This window comes from Petaurus breviceps, unplaced genomic scaffold (assembly GCF_028583685.1).
Source record: "Petaurus breviceps papuanus isolate PSGF00001 unplaced genomic scaffold, PetGlider_PUasm1.0 229, whole genome shotgun sequence".
Taxonomy (NCBI): domain Eukaryota; kingdom Metazoa; phylum Chordata; class Mammalia; order Diprotodontia; family Petauridae; genus Petaurus; species Petaurus breviceps.
Genome location: NW_027185903.1, coordinates 5,307,198 through 5,321,335, shown reverse-complemented (window position 1 = coordinate 5,321,335; position 14,138 = coordinate 5,307,198). Strand labels below are relative to the sequence as shown.

At 38.4% G+C, this 14,138-nt stretch overlaps 1 long non-coding RNA gene across 1 annotated transcript in view; it reads left to right on the top strand.

The window, feature by feature from the left end:
- Window positions 1–14,138, top strand: part of LOC138167369 (uncharacterized) — a 31,940-nt gene that overhangs the window by 1,970 nt on the left and 15,832 nt on the right. Inside the window, exon 2 of the long non-coding RNA XR_011169871.1 lies at window positions 1,229–1,335. This is a non-coding gene — a long non-coding RNA (uncharacterized lncRNA). The remainder of the gene's footprint in view (window positions 1–1,228; window positions 1,336–14,138) is intronic.

The following is a 14,138-nucleotide window of genomic DNA, read 5'->3' as shown; positions in this document are numbered from 1 at the left end:
CATGTGTTAAGTAGTATATACTCTGTCTCTAGAGTCCCATGGGGTTGTGGAGGGAAAGGCTGTGCTCTTGCCTTCTACCCCAGCCTCTACTTCCAGGTGGGACATGGGTCCAACTAGGACCCATATTAGCCCCAGAGATCCAGGTGGGATAGGGCAGAACGTGCCTCTGAAATGTTGGATGGGGGAGGGGGGTTAATACTTTTTTTCCTTTGCTTGTATTTTTGAAATATCACTATGTAAAAACTAATTGATATAAGGAACTGAGGTAAGTTTAAACAAATTATCCCCAGAGATCCTGGTGGAATAGGGCAGAATGTGCCGCTGAGATGTTGGGTGAGGGAATGTTAGTACTTTTTTTTGCCCTTGCTTATATTTTTTAAATATATATCACTATGAAAAGCTAATTGATATTAAGGACTTGAGCCAATGGCTGTAGAGAAGAGACGTTCAAAACCCCTTACTGTACTCCTAGAACACCATTAAGGGAGATGTAATGAGCTTGGCTCTAAGAGAATGAACCAGATAGTACTTACTTATGTCTGCTTTGTATTTCCTTTCCTAAGTAGGTATTTGAACATCAACAGGTAGAGTACAAAGTCAGTGATGGTGACATTTCTAGTAAAGTAGTAGTCATGTATCTAGAAAGCCACATTTTTGTTATCATCCCAATGTCTCTAATACATTCATTAGTGTGTTGTTGTAACATTCAGGTTGTTGATCCCTTTAAGGGTATTAAGATGTGTGTAGTTATAGATTTCTTAATGCCGGGTCAGAGCTAACATCTCTCTACTCAGTGTGCTTTCCAAGTCTTACCTTGAAATTAAGAGCTGGAAGTTCATACACAGAGAACTACTTGTCCCATGACACTTGGGCAGCCATTGAAGCTTCTAGAATAGACCTCTGGGTGAAACTGTTCTTTCTCTCAGTATGAAAAGAGCAAATACCCAGTTATGGCCCTTCTCTTACTTCCCTCAAAGCGTGAATCACAATCTACCTTGGAGAGGGTTTAGGTTTTAAAGAAATATCTATCCATGTAACTCATGAGCCATGTCTATACATTTAGACAACCAAAATGAATATACCATCCCTATCTTAAATGGAAATATGTCTTATATACTATGTCAAACTAAGCAGTTTACATGTTTGAATGAAGGAAGAATATAAATCATGTACAATAATTTCATTGAATATCTTTCATCTTTTTCACTTTTGATCTTACTGGTGCCAGAAAAGGAAAGATGATCAAGGAAATGTGCAACTACTAAACTCATCTACATAAATATTTTATGAGAATCTCCTTCATATGCAGAGAGGGCATCAGTGATGACGGTTGTGGTAAGCAAGCTTTCAAAAGTTATATTCTTTAATAGATAATATTTTTACTATTACAATTCAATAATTCAACAAACATGTATTTATTAAATGTCTTTGTTACTGTGCTAACTACTGCAGACAAATAAAAAGAATAAAAATATCCATACTCACCAGAAGCTTACATTTAACCCAATCAAGCAAACAAGTATTTATCAATGCCTTCTATATGCCGAGAATAAAACAAGCAAACATGCATTTATTAATGGCACTGTTGTTCAGTCATTTTCAGTTGTGTCCAACTATTTGTGACTTCATTTGGGTTTTTCTTGGCAAAGATACTGGAGTGGTTTGTAATTTCCTTCTCTAGCTCATTTTGCAGATTGGAAAACTGAGGCAAATAGGGTTATGTGACTTGGTTAGGGTTATAAAGCTAGTGAGTATCTGAGGCCAGATTTGAATTCAAGGAGATGACTCTTCCTGGCTCCAGGGCCGGCATTCTTCCACTGAGTCATCTGGCTGTCCCATTTAATGGCATGTCATATAACATGTACTGTACTAAGTACTGGGGGTAAATGTGAAAACATAAAAAAGTCCTGCCCTTGAGTTTGTATTCTACTAAAGGGAGACATCATATTCACAGACAAATAAATATAAGGTATATGCCAAAACCCAAAAATTCTACATTTTTGATTTGAGGAAAGAAAATAATAGCTGAGTGGGGAACATAATAAAGAAAGAAATCAGAAAGGACCTGGCATGTGAGCTTATCCTTGAAGGGATTTAGGGGTTCCAGTAGATGGAAGTTTGGAGGCAGAACATTCTCAGCAAAGAGGACATCCTAAGTAAAGGTATAGAGGTGAAAGATGATGTGTCATTGAAGGGATATAGCAAACAGGAGAATATATAAGGGGAAGTCATCACCAAATCTGATGGCCTTTTCTCAATTCTAATCCTCCTTGATTTCTCTGATGCATTTGATGCTGTTGATTGCTTTCCTCCTAGATACTTTCTCCTCTCAATTTCAGAAGACTGTCTCCTTGTTCTCCCTACTACCTTTGTCATGGCTTCTTCTCAGTCTCTTTTACTGATTCAGCTTCCATTCATGCACACTAACAAAGTGTAAACTAAAGCTCTGTTATGGGTGTCTAATTCTCTCTTCATTCTCTTGGTAAATTTCTCTCCCATGGGTTCAATTATCTCCATAAAGATGAGTCCCAGATCCATATATGTTGTCCTAGTGTGGGATGCAGTCTTGCAACACCAACTACCTATTGGAAAAATTTTGAAGTTCAGCATTTTCAAAACAGAACACATTGTCTTCCCTTGCAAACCCTCTATTCTTTTTTTTTTTTGCTAATTTTTTTTTTTTTTTTGCTTTTTGGAGGGCAATTGGGGTTAAGTAACTCGCCCAAGGTTACACGCCTAAGGTTACACATTTTTGTGTGGGTTTTAAGTGTCTGAGGCCAGAACTGAACTCAAGTCCTCCTGACTCTGGGGCCGATGCTCTACTCACTGCGCCACCCAGCCGCCCCCAATCCCTCTATTCTTGCAAATTTATCCATTACTGTTGAAGACCTCACCATCTTCCTGGTACCAGATTCACAACCTCAGGGTCATCCTCAACCCTGCACTTAACACTTAGCCAACATATTCAATTAGGTGCTAATCCTTGTCATTCTATTTCCAAAACATCTTTCCCATAGATCCCTTCCGCTCTGCTCATACAGCCATTACGCTAGTTAAGGCTCTAATCACCTCTCCCCTGAACTGCTGAACCAGCATTCTAACTGGTTTCCAATTCAAATCTCTCCTCCCTACTCCATTTTCCATACAGCCACCAAAGTGGTTTTCTTAAAGAGCAGATCTGATTATGTCACCCTTCCCACTTCAACAAATCCCAGTGGCACAAACTCTTCTAATATAAAAACTCTTCTAATTTGATCTTTCCTATGTTTTCAGTCTTCTTACCCTCTTACTGATACACACGTAGTATTCCATCTCCCATCACAAACCTTCCTCACCTCTGCCTCTTGGAATTCATGGCTTCCTTTCAAGACTCAGTTTTGTACCAACTTCTTTATTTAAAAAAATTATAATAATCACTGTTAATATGATGAATGACAGAGCAGGTACATGAAAGGAGATTACTGAACCTCTAGCTTCTTTGCAAAACTGCAAAACTTGGGGCCAGATAAAATCCCTAATTATTGGTTTCTGAGTGGTTGTGCCACCTTCTTGATGAAACCTTTACCAGTCCTCCCAAGCTGCTGTGTATTTCCTCATTACCTTGTCATCCTCTGTGTAGGGAGAATGGATTAGAACAGGAAGAGATTCAATCCAGGGAGACAAATTAGGGGGCTATTTCAGTAGTCTAGCTGTGAAGTGATAAGGGCCTGCACTAAGGCCCAGAGAGTACTAGAATAGAGAATAAGGGCCCAGGGCTACAGTTTTTGAAGAAGTAAATCAATAAGTCTTAACAATTGACTGCACATACATAAGTAGGTGAGATAGAGAGGTTTTTCTACATTAAAAAAAACTTTACAAATAAATAGTAAACCAAAAAATTTTAAATGAATATCCTAATAACTTTAACTTTTAAGGTTTTTTTCTCCAGATTAAATAATTGTTTATGTGAAAGGTGGTAGAAAAAGACATTTGTGTTGCTTTTGGACTCTTATCTCCAATTAAATTGGGTGGGAGGAGGCTGTTGTGGTCCAGGTGATGATGGGAGGATGAAGAAGAAAATGTGAAAAAAGAATGATCTTTCTTTTCATTAGACAAAGTGAAGAAAACAGCACAAGGAAAACAGTATACACACAGACTAAATTAACATAAATGGAAACAATAACAACAAAACAATTGTTCCTGGAATCCTGTGGAGATTATAGTGATTTAGCTTGGCCCCAAAGAAGACATATGAGAAAGATACAGTTCTTTGTAGATGTGGAAGGCAAACATTGTGGAACACAACATGTAATTTCAGACTTTTTTAATGAGTTGACTAGCTTTACTGAAGTTATGTTTTTCCACTTTTTCCTTTTTTGTTCTAAGTGACTCTCTGAAGAGGCAGGGGAAGATCATTGGACAGCATAGGAGAGGGAAAAGCAAAAACTATCAATGCAAATTTATTTTTAAAAATAGAATTCTCCTCAGCGCTTTATGCTGTTAGGCTTTTCATTTTATTTTTACATTATTCCCTACTTTTTAAAAAAGTTTTCAGACTTTAGGGATGGACAGAATGTTCTTGTTCATCAAAAGGTAAAACTCAGAAATAACTGGATTACTTTAAAAATTGATTGATATTATAAATGGAAGTGGGAAAACCTTAGTGACAAACAGTAGGGTTCTTTGTAGCTTTTGAAGACTGAAGTCTTCTAGCCACCCCTCCCCCACATCACTAGATGTTCTCATTGCCTGCTTCTGTGAGGCCTCCCAGCCCATCTCACTTTGAAATTAGTTTCTGCTTAAGCAGTAAGAATGTAAATCTTTCTGGAACGGAAGCCAAAGGCTTCCTTAGTTATGAAGATCTCTTGAATCTGCCACGGCATGCAATAATTCAAGTTCTTACATGCCTGTTGCTGTTTAGAATTTCCAAAATATCTTTGCACACATTATCTTGTGTGAAACTTCCAATAACCCTGTGAGGTCATCCACGAAGCCTTATTTATCTCTGTTTTTACAAATGATAGAAATGAGGATTGAACAGTCACACAGACAGGAAGAGGTAGAGCTAGCCCTCTACGTCAACCATTCCAATCCTATTCCAATGCTCTTTCTTCTCCAACATCCATATTTTCCTATCCAGCTTTAGTAGAACCCATGTTTTCTAATCATCTGCCTGAGTTGTATCACCTACCTAATTCTTTTGACTCTTTCTCCCATCCACAGTTTACCCAGATCTTGCTGCCCAAGTGTTTCCTCATTAGATTTGTTAATAATTCTTGGTCCAACCCTTATTTCTGATACCTGCCTTCCACATAATTATATGTGTATGTATGTGTTTGAGACTTCCCCTGTCCTGAGCACCTGACTTGCACCTACAGCTGAAACGTAATTTTGTTTTATTTTTCTTCACTTTTTCAGTATTTTTTCAAACAGGATGTTGACTTAATCTTCAGCTAGATAGACTTTAGTTCTTGCTATTTAAGGAGAGAAATAACAATCCCTGGAAATGTTCAGCTCCATTTCAAGAGTCCTGAAGTTTATTGGTAATTTTTCATAGAAAACCATGATCCTTTCTCTCATGGGCCATATTTTTCAACCTGATATGTATTTATTTATTATTTTTTTTTAAGCAATAGGGGTTAAGTAACTTGCTCAAGGTTACACAGCCAGTTATTTCTGGGTGTGGTGCTGAGTATCTGAGCCCGGATTTGATCCAGGTCATCCCAACACTGGAGCCTGTGCTCTTACTTGCTGAGCCACCTGGCCGCCCCTCAGTGAAATATTTAAGTTGTTAACTTTAGAAAAAAATCCAATTTTGAATAAAATTATATAGTAACCAACTTTGTGTCTCATGCATAATGGTATGCGTAATGTGTGACTGAGCCAGATGATTCAATGCTCATTTATCAAAGTTTCTTACCCTCTTTACAAATAAAATAAGATTTCATCTATTTTCCATTTTTCCACACTTGAACTAATAAAAGTGCCAAATCAAATGTGAATACTTCTTCAACTTAGACCACAGATTTAGAATTAGAAGAGTTAGAAGGGACTTTAGATGTCATCTGACCTCCACTTTTTTACAGAGGAGGAAACAGAGGTAAAGAGAGGTTTAATAACCTACCCCAAATCATATAGGTAGTAAATAGAGTTTGAGAACCCAGGTCCTTTGATTCTAGATCAGCATTCTTTCCACTATACTGCTGTCCATTACTTTTCATCTCCCCTATCAACAGATAAAACTTATAAACGAGTCTTTCCAGTTCTTCTGGCTGTAAATGACTTATCTGTGTGACATATGGAAAGTTCAAGAGACATGATTTCTGGGTAATTAATCATTTTACTAATTATGGCCAGCAAGTAATACTCACTAGCCATAATTAATAAAAGGATGGTCATTTGACCATCTCTCATAAACCAAAGATGGCATATGGCAGGCCCTTCAATACTTGAATGTCATTGGAAGAGTAGGTGTTCCCAATAGGTGGCAATCAACTCTGATTGGTTAACAATTAATGAGAGAATGACTATTATAATCAGAAGTGTTCTTATTCTAATGAGGGACAGGGTGACATGACTGATCACTCAGTCCTCTACACAAAGATATCTCTCTTCCCAGACCACCCCAGTCTAAGACAATGTAGAGAAAAGGGGTAATCCACTTCTACCCAGAGCTGTCTGACTAAAACACAATGGGCTGGAATTCATAATTCACCTAAATTAGAATTTCTTTACCTTTGGACAGATCTAAGTCTTCCCAGTTGGGTAAGTTTTGCCCAAGATTTCATCTCATTATCAGCCCTGAAGTTCAAAGGCTGGCTGAGTAACCTACAGGGGTTCATTTCTGAATGAGGAAATAGAGGACAAACCTTAGTCCTGATTCAGTAATTGGTTATTAATATAAGAGAGACATAATCATTTCTCTCATCTGTTCAGTACCATCAAACTTCAGCAGCCATAATCTCACATCCCTGCTCAGCAGCCATCAGAGGTTCATAAAAATTGGGTTTTATAGCTTGTCAACCTTAGGTTTTCTCTGTCAGAGACATTTATCAGACACTAGGCTCTAATGAACAATGATGATATCACTGAACTTCCTACTACCTAGCTATATTTTCCCCCTTGAGCACTGAGTAGTAAATCTCCCAAATAGCATTACATTGCTATTCGCCATGATAGTTTATGTCCAGTTGTCAGGATGACTCAGTGTTTTGGTCATATGTTTATGATGGCCACTCCATTTTCTAGGCTCCTAGATGAAAAACACTGTTTTTGAAACTGGAGTACAGACAAAAATAAGACAGTCCATTCCCACAAAGGGATTATAGTCTCCTGGAAAGAGAAGAGAGAGGGAGAGCGCAATATGGGCAAGGAAGAAAAGCCCCTTAAATGTTAACTTCTGTAGTGTTAATGAGTAGATATTTCCCAACCTCTCTTAAGAGTTATTTGTAGATGTTGCAAATTAGTACAAACCTTTTTAAAATCCATTTATATTGTCTGTAAGTATGACCTTTTCATGATAACAAACATTTAGGAATGGGATGGAGTCAGCCTTGTAGAAGAAATGGAGCCTGAGTTGATTCTTGAAGGAAAATAAGAATACCACAAGTTAGAGATGAGGAAAGAGTGAATTCTAGATATGGGGCATCAATCTAAGCAAAGGCAGAGGGCTATGAGAGTGCATGTCAAGTTTAGGGAACAGATAGTCAGCCGGTGTTGCCAGGATGTACAGTGTCTGAAGGGGAGTAATATAAAACAAGGCTAGAAAGGTAAATTCAACCATGTTGTGAAAGGTCTTAAATGTCAGTCTGAAGCATTTGTAGGAATTCTAAAGAATTAATAGGGAGACATTGAAGGACAAGAGAATGGCATAATAAGCTTTGTGCCTTAGATTATTTTTGCAATCTCTTGGATTATGAATTGAAAAGAAGGGAGACTCTTGTCCAACAGTGAAGCTATTATTCAAAGGCTGATGTAATTACTAAGTCTCAAATTATAAGAGCCTAAACTAGAATGGTAAGAAATAGAAGGATAAGAAAAGTGTTGTAGAAGTGGAATCACTAGAACTTGATAATGGTTGGATTTAGGGGTGGAGAGAGAGAGAGTTAACGATGTTTCTGATCTTGGGAACCTCGAGCACCTGGGACTTGGGAGGAGAAGTGGGTTTCCTGAGGAAGATGCTGTGTTTCATTTTGGACACCTTGAGTTTGAAATGCTGCCAGTAATACTAAGTGGAGGCAGTTGATAAGCATTTGGAGATGTGGGATATGGAGGGATTACTTTGGGGCTTATTGATTTGGTTATTATCTGCCTGGAAATAAATGAAATCTCAGAGAAAAAAGTGAAGAAGAGAGAAACCTCTTAGAAAATAGAACCCTGGAGAGTATTAGCATTTAGGAGATAGGAGATGAATGGGGATCTTGCTAAAGAAACTATGTAGTGTTTAGGGGAGAGGTAAGAGAACCTAGAAAGTGAAATCAGTAGACATCTATTAAGTACCTATTATGAGCTAGGTACTAGGCTAAATGTTGTGGATAAAAGATAAAGATGAAAATGAGATAGTCTCCGCCCTCAAGGGACTTAACATTCTAACAAGAGGGACAGCTTGGATACCTGTGTGTCGTGGGAGGTCAAAAATGGTTTAATGCAGATGGTGACCCTTGTATTGTATCTTGAAGGAGACTAGAGGTTCTAAGAAGTGAAAGTTGGAAGGAAATAACCTGCTGATGGGATCGCCTTTGAAGGCACGAATACAGAAAATAAAGTATCAGGTGGCACAATCATTTTGGCTGAAGGGCATGAGGAGGAAAAACAAAAGCTGTGGTTAGTCTGGAAAGATAGATTTGGAGTAGGTGGCAAAGAGTTTTCAATAAAGAGGAGTTTGTATTTGATCCTGGAGATAACAGGCAGCCCCAGGACTTTACTGAGTAGAGAGGTGACATGGCCAAACCTCAGCTTTAGAAAAATCAGTTTGGCATCTGTGCAGTGGACGACTGGTCCTGAGGAGAGACTTGAGACAGGAGAACAAATAGGAAGCTACTGGAATAATCCAGGGCAGAAGGGATGAGAGCTTGAACTAGAGTGATGACTGTGGGAATGGAGAAGGGGATGGATGTGAGAGACACTGTGAAAGTGGAAATGATAACATGATAAATGAAAGTGACAAGAATGAGGGTGAGGAATTGAGGATGTTACTGAGGTTACAAACCTGGATAACTAGAAGGACAGTGGTACCCTTGATGGAAATAAGAAGCTATGAAAGAGAGTTAGGTTTGGGATGAAAAGTAACATATTCTGTTAGGGATGTGCTGTGTTCACTCTGCCTCAGGATTTTGCAACATTCGTTGGACAGTTGGTGAAGAAGGACTGAATCTTGGGAGAAATATTAGATCTGGATTTATAGCTCTACAAGTCATTTGAATAGATAGATAACAGTTAATAAAACCCATGGGATCTTATAAGATCCCTATAAGGGAGAGATCATATAAAGTTAGTAGAAGAAAGCTGAGGCATCTTGGGGTACATCCACAGTTAGTGGACACAGTCTGAATGATGTATTAGTAAAGAAAGTGGAGGGAGCAGTCAGATAGGTAAGAGGGAGACCAAGAGAGAGGAGGGTCATGAAACCCAGAAAGAATAGAGTAACCAGGACAAAATGGTGGTCAACATAGTCAAATGTTTCAGAAATCAACAATAACAAGAGCCTTAGTTGCCATAATTTTGGCAGTCAAGAGTTCACTAGTAATTCTGAAGAAAGCAGTGTCACAAAGCCAAAGGAAGAGAGAATATCTCTCAAAAAAGGATGGCAAATAGTATCAAGAGCTACAAAAAGAACAAAGAGGATGAGGTTTGAGGGGAAAAAAATGGATTTTGCAGTAAAGATATCATTGGTAATCTACTAGAGACCCTTTTATTAGAGTGCCTTGTGATGTGTACTTGTGCTCCATATGTAGAAATGTATCCCACCCTACAATCTGGCATACCTCTGCCAGACTTAAAAATTGTATTGATTAAATTGTATCGTATTGATTGATGAATTGTACTGATTAAAGATCAATATAATGTATGCTACTCCCTTGGTTAAAAACCTTAATACCCCATGTTGTACTGCATCTGTTCTAAATTTTGCTTCCAGGCATTCAGGAACCTCCATTACTCAGTCTCATCCTGCTTGACTTTCTAATCCTTCCAAATATGAGTCCTTTGCTAGAGTCAAATTGATCTCTCTCTACCCAGGCAACACTTATAGTCATTCTTACCTTCCTGCCTTTTGCATAATTCTTGTCCAAGATTCCCTCCCTTGACTCCTTTTAATAAAAAACCTAGACATCCATTTTGTAAGGCCCAGTATAAGTCCTGTCCCTTCTCATGAAGCCTCCTTTCTAACTAGGAAGCTAGTTAGAAAGCTAGTGGCACAATGGACAGAGCACTGGGCCTGGAGTCAGGAAGACCTTTGTTCAGATCCAGCCTCAGATACTGTAAGGGTTATGGGATTTAAAGATCTTCCATGCTCCATTGGACTTGCTGACGTAGCAGGAAAGGGCGGAGCAAGAGGAAGCGGAAGCCAACCTAGAGTTCCTGTGGTGGCTAGCAGTGGTGGGAACGGCTGCAGCGGCAGCAGCAACAGAGGCAGTGGCAGTGGCAGCGCGAAGCCCTTTTTGAGTCAGCCAGAATTTCTGCTAAGGACCCCTGCTGAGCACTGCCAGGGGCCAGAGCTGCTGGGAGCATGCTTCCTGGATGCTGGGTGGTTGCTGTGAGTGGGGAGAGGAGGACCTTTGCCTGAGGTAGCCTGTTATGTTTTAAAGGCTTGAGAATGTGGGTACTTTCTACTTTATCTACCTGTACCAATTTCATAACTACTCTGATGGCTTTCACTTTCAGGTTTTGGGACTCAGTCTTTTGGTATTTTAATAAATTTTCTAGCTTATGCCCCCATATAGCAAGCCTGATATATTTTGTGATGGATAATTACATCAGCATATCTGTAATTTCCATAGGCATTGTGAATATTGCATTGCTGATACAGATACTTATTAGCTGTATGACACTTGGGTAAGTCACTTAACCTCTGTTTGCCTTCTGATCCACTTGAGAAAGAAATGACTAACCACTCCATTATATTTACCAAGGAAACCCCATGGACAGTATTAATGTGATATGGTCCAAAGGGTCATGAAGACTTGGACACAACAGAAAAACTGAACAACATATATGCATATTATGGTTACTAATTAAATATGTTTAGTTACAAAAAATAATAAATGATCTCAAGAGTTTGTGGTCTGCTCAAAAGCTTCAATCCTGCAAAAAATGAATACCTTCTAAAATTAGAAGACCCTTAACAGGATAAATCACACAAGAAGTGCAACCTGGGAGGACTAAGTTGAAGGGAATCATAGAGAATGATTAAGATGGAAAGTGTGTATAAATACACAGTTCCCAGTTATTGGATTTCTGCTTTATTTGCCCTTAGAAGGCCTTCTACCCAAGAGTTTTGCAGGTTGCAAGATAAAGTGGGAGGAAGAAGCAAATTTTTCTTCCCTATCCTTATCCACCTTTCTCCTGGCATTTGGGGCAGATTCATTGCCCTGGCCCTACCCCACCCCCCAGAAAAGCTGAAGAGTGAAAAGCATGACTTAAATCTCTCTGTAGAGCATTCGTGAAAGTGGGCAAACAATAGTGGGATGAGACTAGTCATTTGAGAACTTGCTGCAGGGCAGAGAGAGTCAGCCAGAGGAAGCACTAGGCTCATACTCCGCTAAACTGAAAACTTGGAGCAGTTCTATGCTATTACACACGTTTTTTTTTTTTTTTTCATAGTTAAATGTTTCTCTTGGTTTCTGTGAGGGCAAAGGGAATTCCAATTCAAAGCTTCTTTCTTCTCTCGCTTCTCACACTCACCATTTCTCACCTAAATCTGTTTTTCCCCCTTTTTTTATATCCCCTTCAGAACAGTTTGTTGGGGAAGGGGTTGAGGAGGGTGGAGTGGGATACTTGGGGGGAAAAAATAATCAATCATGCAATAATGCAATATTGTTTCAGCCTGCTAAATGAGCTATTGTTTCAGTGACCACATGTACTTTGTATGGTATGCAATACTGCCAATAAATTACATAACCATTAATAGTGACTTGTATGTTCCTATTAGTTTATTTATAAGGTCTTGACTGAGAGGGAGTGAGACCAACACATAGGAAATGAGGGTTTAACTAGTTCAGAGGGAATATATATATATATACACACATATATCATATATGACATAATATATATAGTACACATATATAGTATATATTATATATACATAATATATATGCATATTTAGTACTGTGAAAGTATCTTCAAGAGCATACCCTCCAGACAGTCATTTAACCTGGGCTCAGTAGTGGAGAATTAACTAACTAAAAAGTAAGCTGGAATGCTGTGTGGTATACTAATTGGAAGATCACATGACAGCCTTTTTTCTAGCTAGAATACCAGAGAGGAAGCTAGAGAGAACAATTGGTGCTGTTTGTCACTACATGCACATTTTTGGTATTTCACTGAGAACTGCCAATATACAAATGGCTTGTTTTACATTTAAAAAATTGAAATTGTTTATATTTTAACATAAAATAAGTCACTAGTTACAGATGTGGCAGAAATTTCAGTACCAGCTCTCGGTGTGCAGTTGGATAATTGATTAATGGGGAAGACATGGAATGCATGAGAGTGTAACACCTATAGCCTAATCTGGGCAGCTAGGTGTAGTACTGGACCTGGAGTCAGCCAGACTCATCTTCCTGAGTTCAGTGACTTGGGGCAAGTCGCTTAATCCTCTTTGCCTCCGTCCTTCTTCTGTAAAATGAGCTGGAGAAAGAAATCACAACTCACTCCAGTATCTCTGCAAGAAAACCCCCAGTGGGGTCATGAAGAGTTGGCCATGATTTAAAACAACTGAACAACAATGAGAGACAATCTGGTGTAGAGGATAGAGCATTGGCCTTGGAAAGAGAAAGATCTGAATTCCAGGTTTGCCTCTAGCTATGTGATCACAAGCCAGTCACCTAACTTCTTAGTGTGCTAGTCAACTGTATAAGCCAAAATAGTTACCATTGCATTTTCAGTCTGTTAAATGGGAGTTTATCCACAGGGAGTTCTACACATTGATAAAATCATAGGTCTATACCTCTCCTTCCCCCAAAAAGATTAGACAATTTTTCCTGACATCAATTCTAAATCTATCTTTCTAAAGTCTTTAACCATTGCTCCTAAATCCTTCCACTGGGACCAATCAGAATAAATCTAATCCCTTTTCCATTTGATAGCTTTTCAGCTATTTAAAGAATTTCCCCACATCTAAGCCTTTTCACCTTCAAACTAAAAATCCTCAGTTTCCCTAGATGGAGAATATCATCACAGGGTGTTCCCATATTTAATAATCCTCTATTGATTAGTCAACAAATAAGAATTTCAACTAATTGATTAATCCACTAATTTGTTACTATCAGTTTGCTGAAGATTGTAACTTCTTAGAAAGCAGGAACAAAGTCTATGTTACCCTTATAATGCTATTCTTAATTAGACATTTAATAAATGCTTTTTTATTCTTGGAGACAAAGTTGGTGGGAGGAATAACAATTGTGACAGTTAGATCTTCTCCTCTCCTAAATGACCTGAATCCATTTATATTGCTCTAAACAAGTTTCATTTTGTGGCATTACAAGGAATTCCAGTAGTCCATGGAAGTTTTGTCTCTGAGAACTCCATGTGGGTACCATGATGGAACTTTTCTTGGAAAGTAGAATCCTGACTGTAGTATTACTTATTTTTCTGGATGCCATATTTTCTAGTAATTATGATTAATATGCTTTATAGGGATAGTACAGAGAGGAATAGGGAGTGGATCTGGGATTTCTTTAATTAAAGTCTTATTTTAATTGACAGAAATCTATTTTGTCTCCCTGCCCCCTACTCTGTGGTGGAGGGGGACAAAGAAAAACACATATCCTGCAACAAATATGTATAGTCAAGCAGAACAAATTCATTATTTGGCCATGCTAGATAGATCAATCTATCTGTCCGTCTGTCCGTCCATTTATCCATCTGTCCATCTATCCATCTATCCATCTATCCATCTATCTATCTATCTATCTATCTATCTATCTATCTATCTATCTATC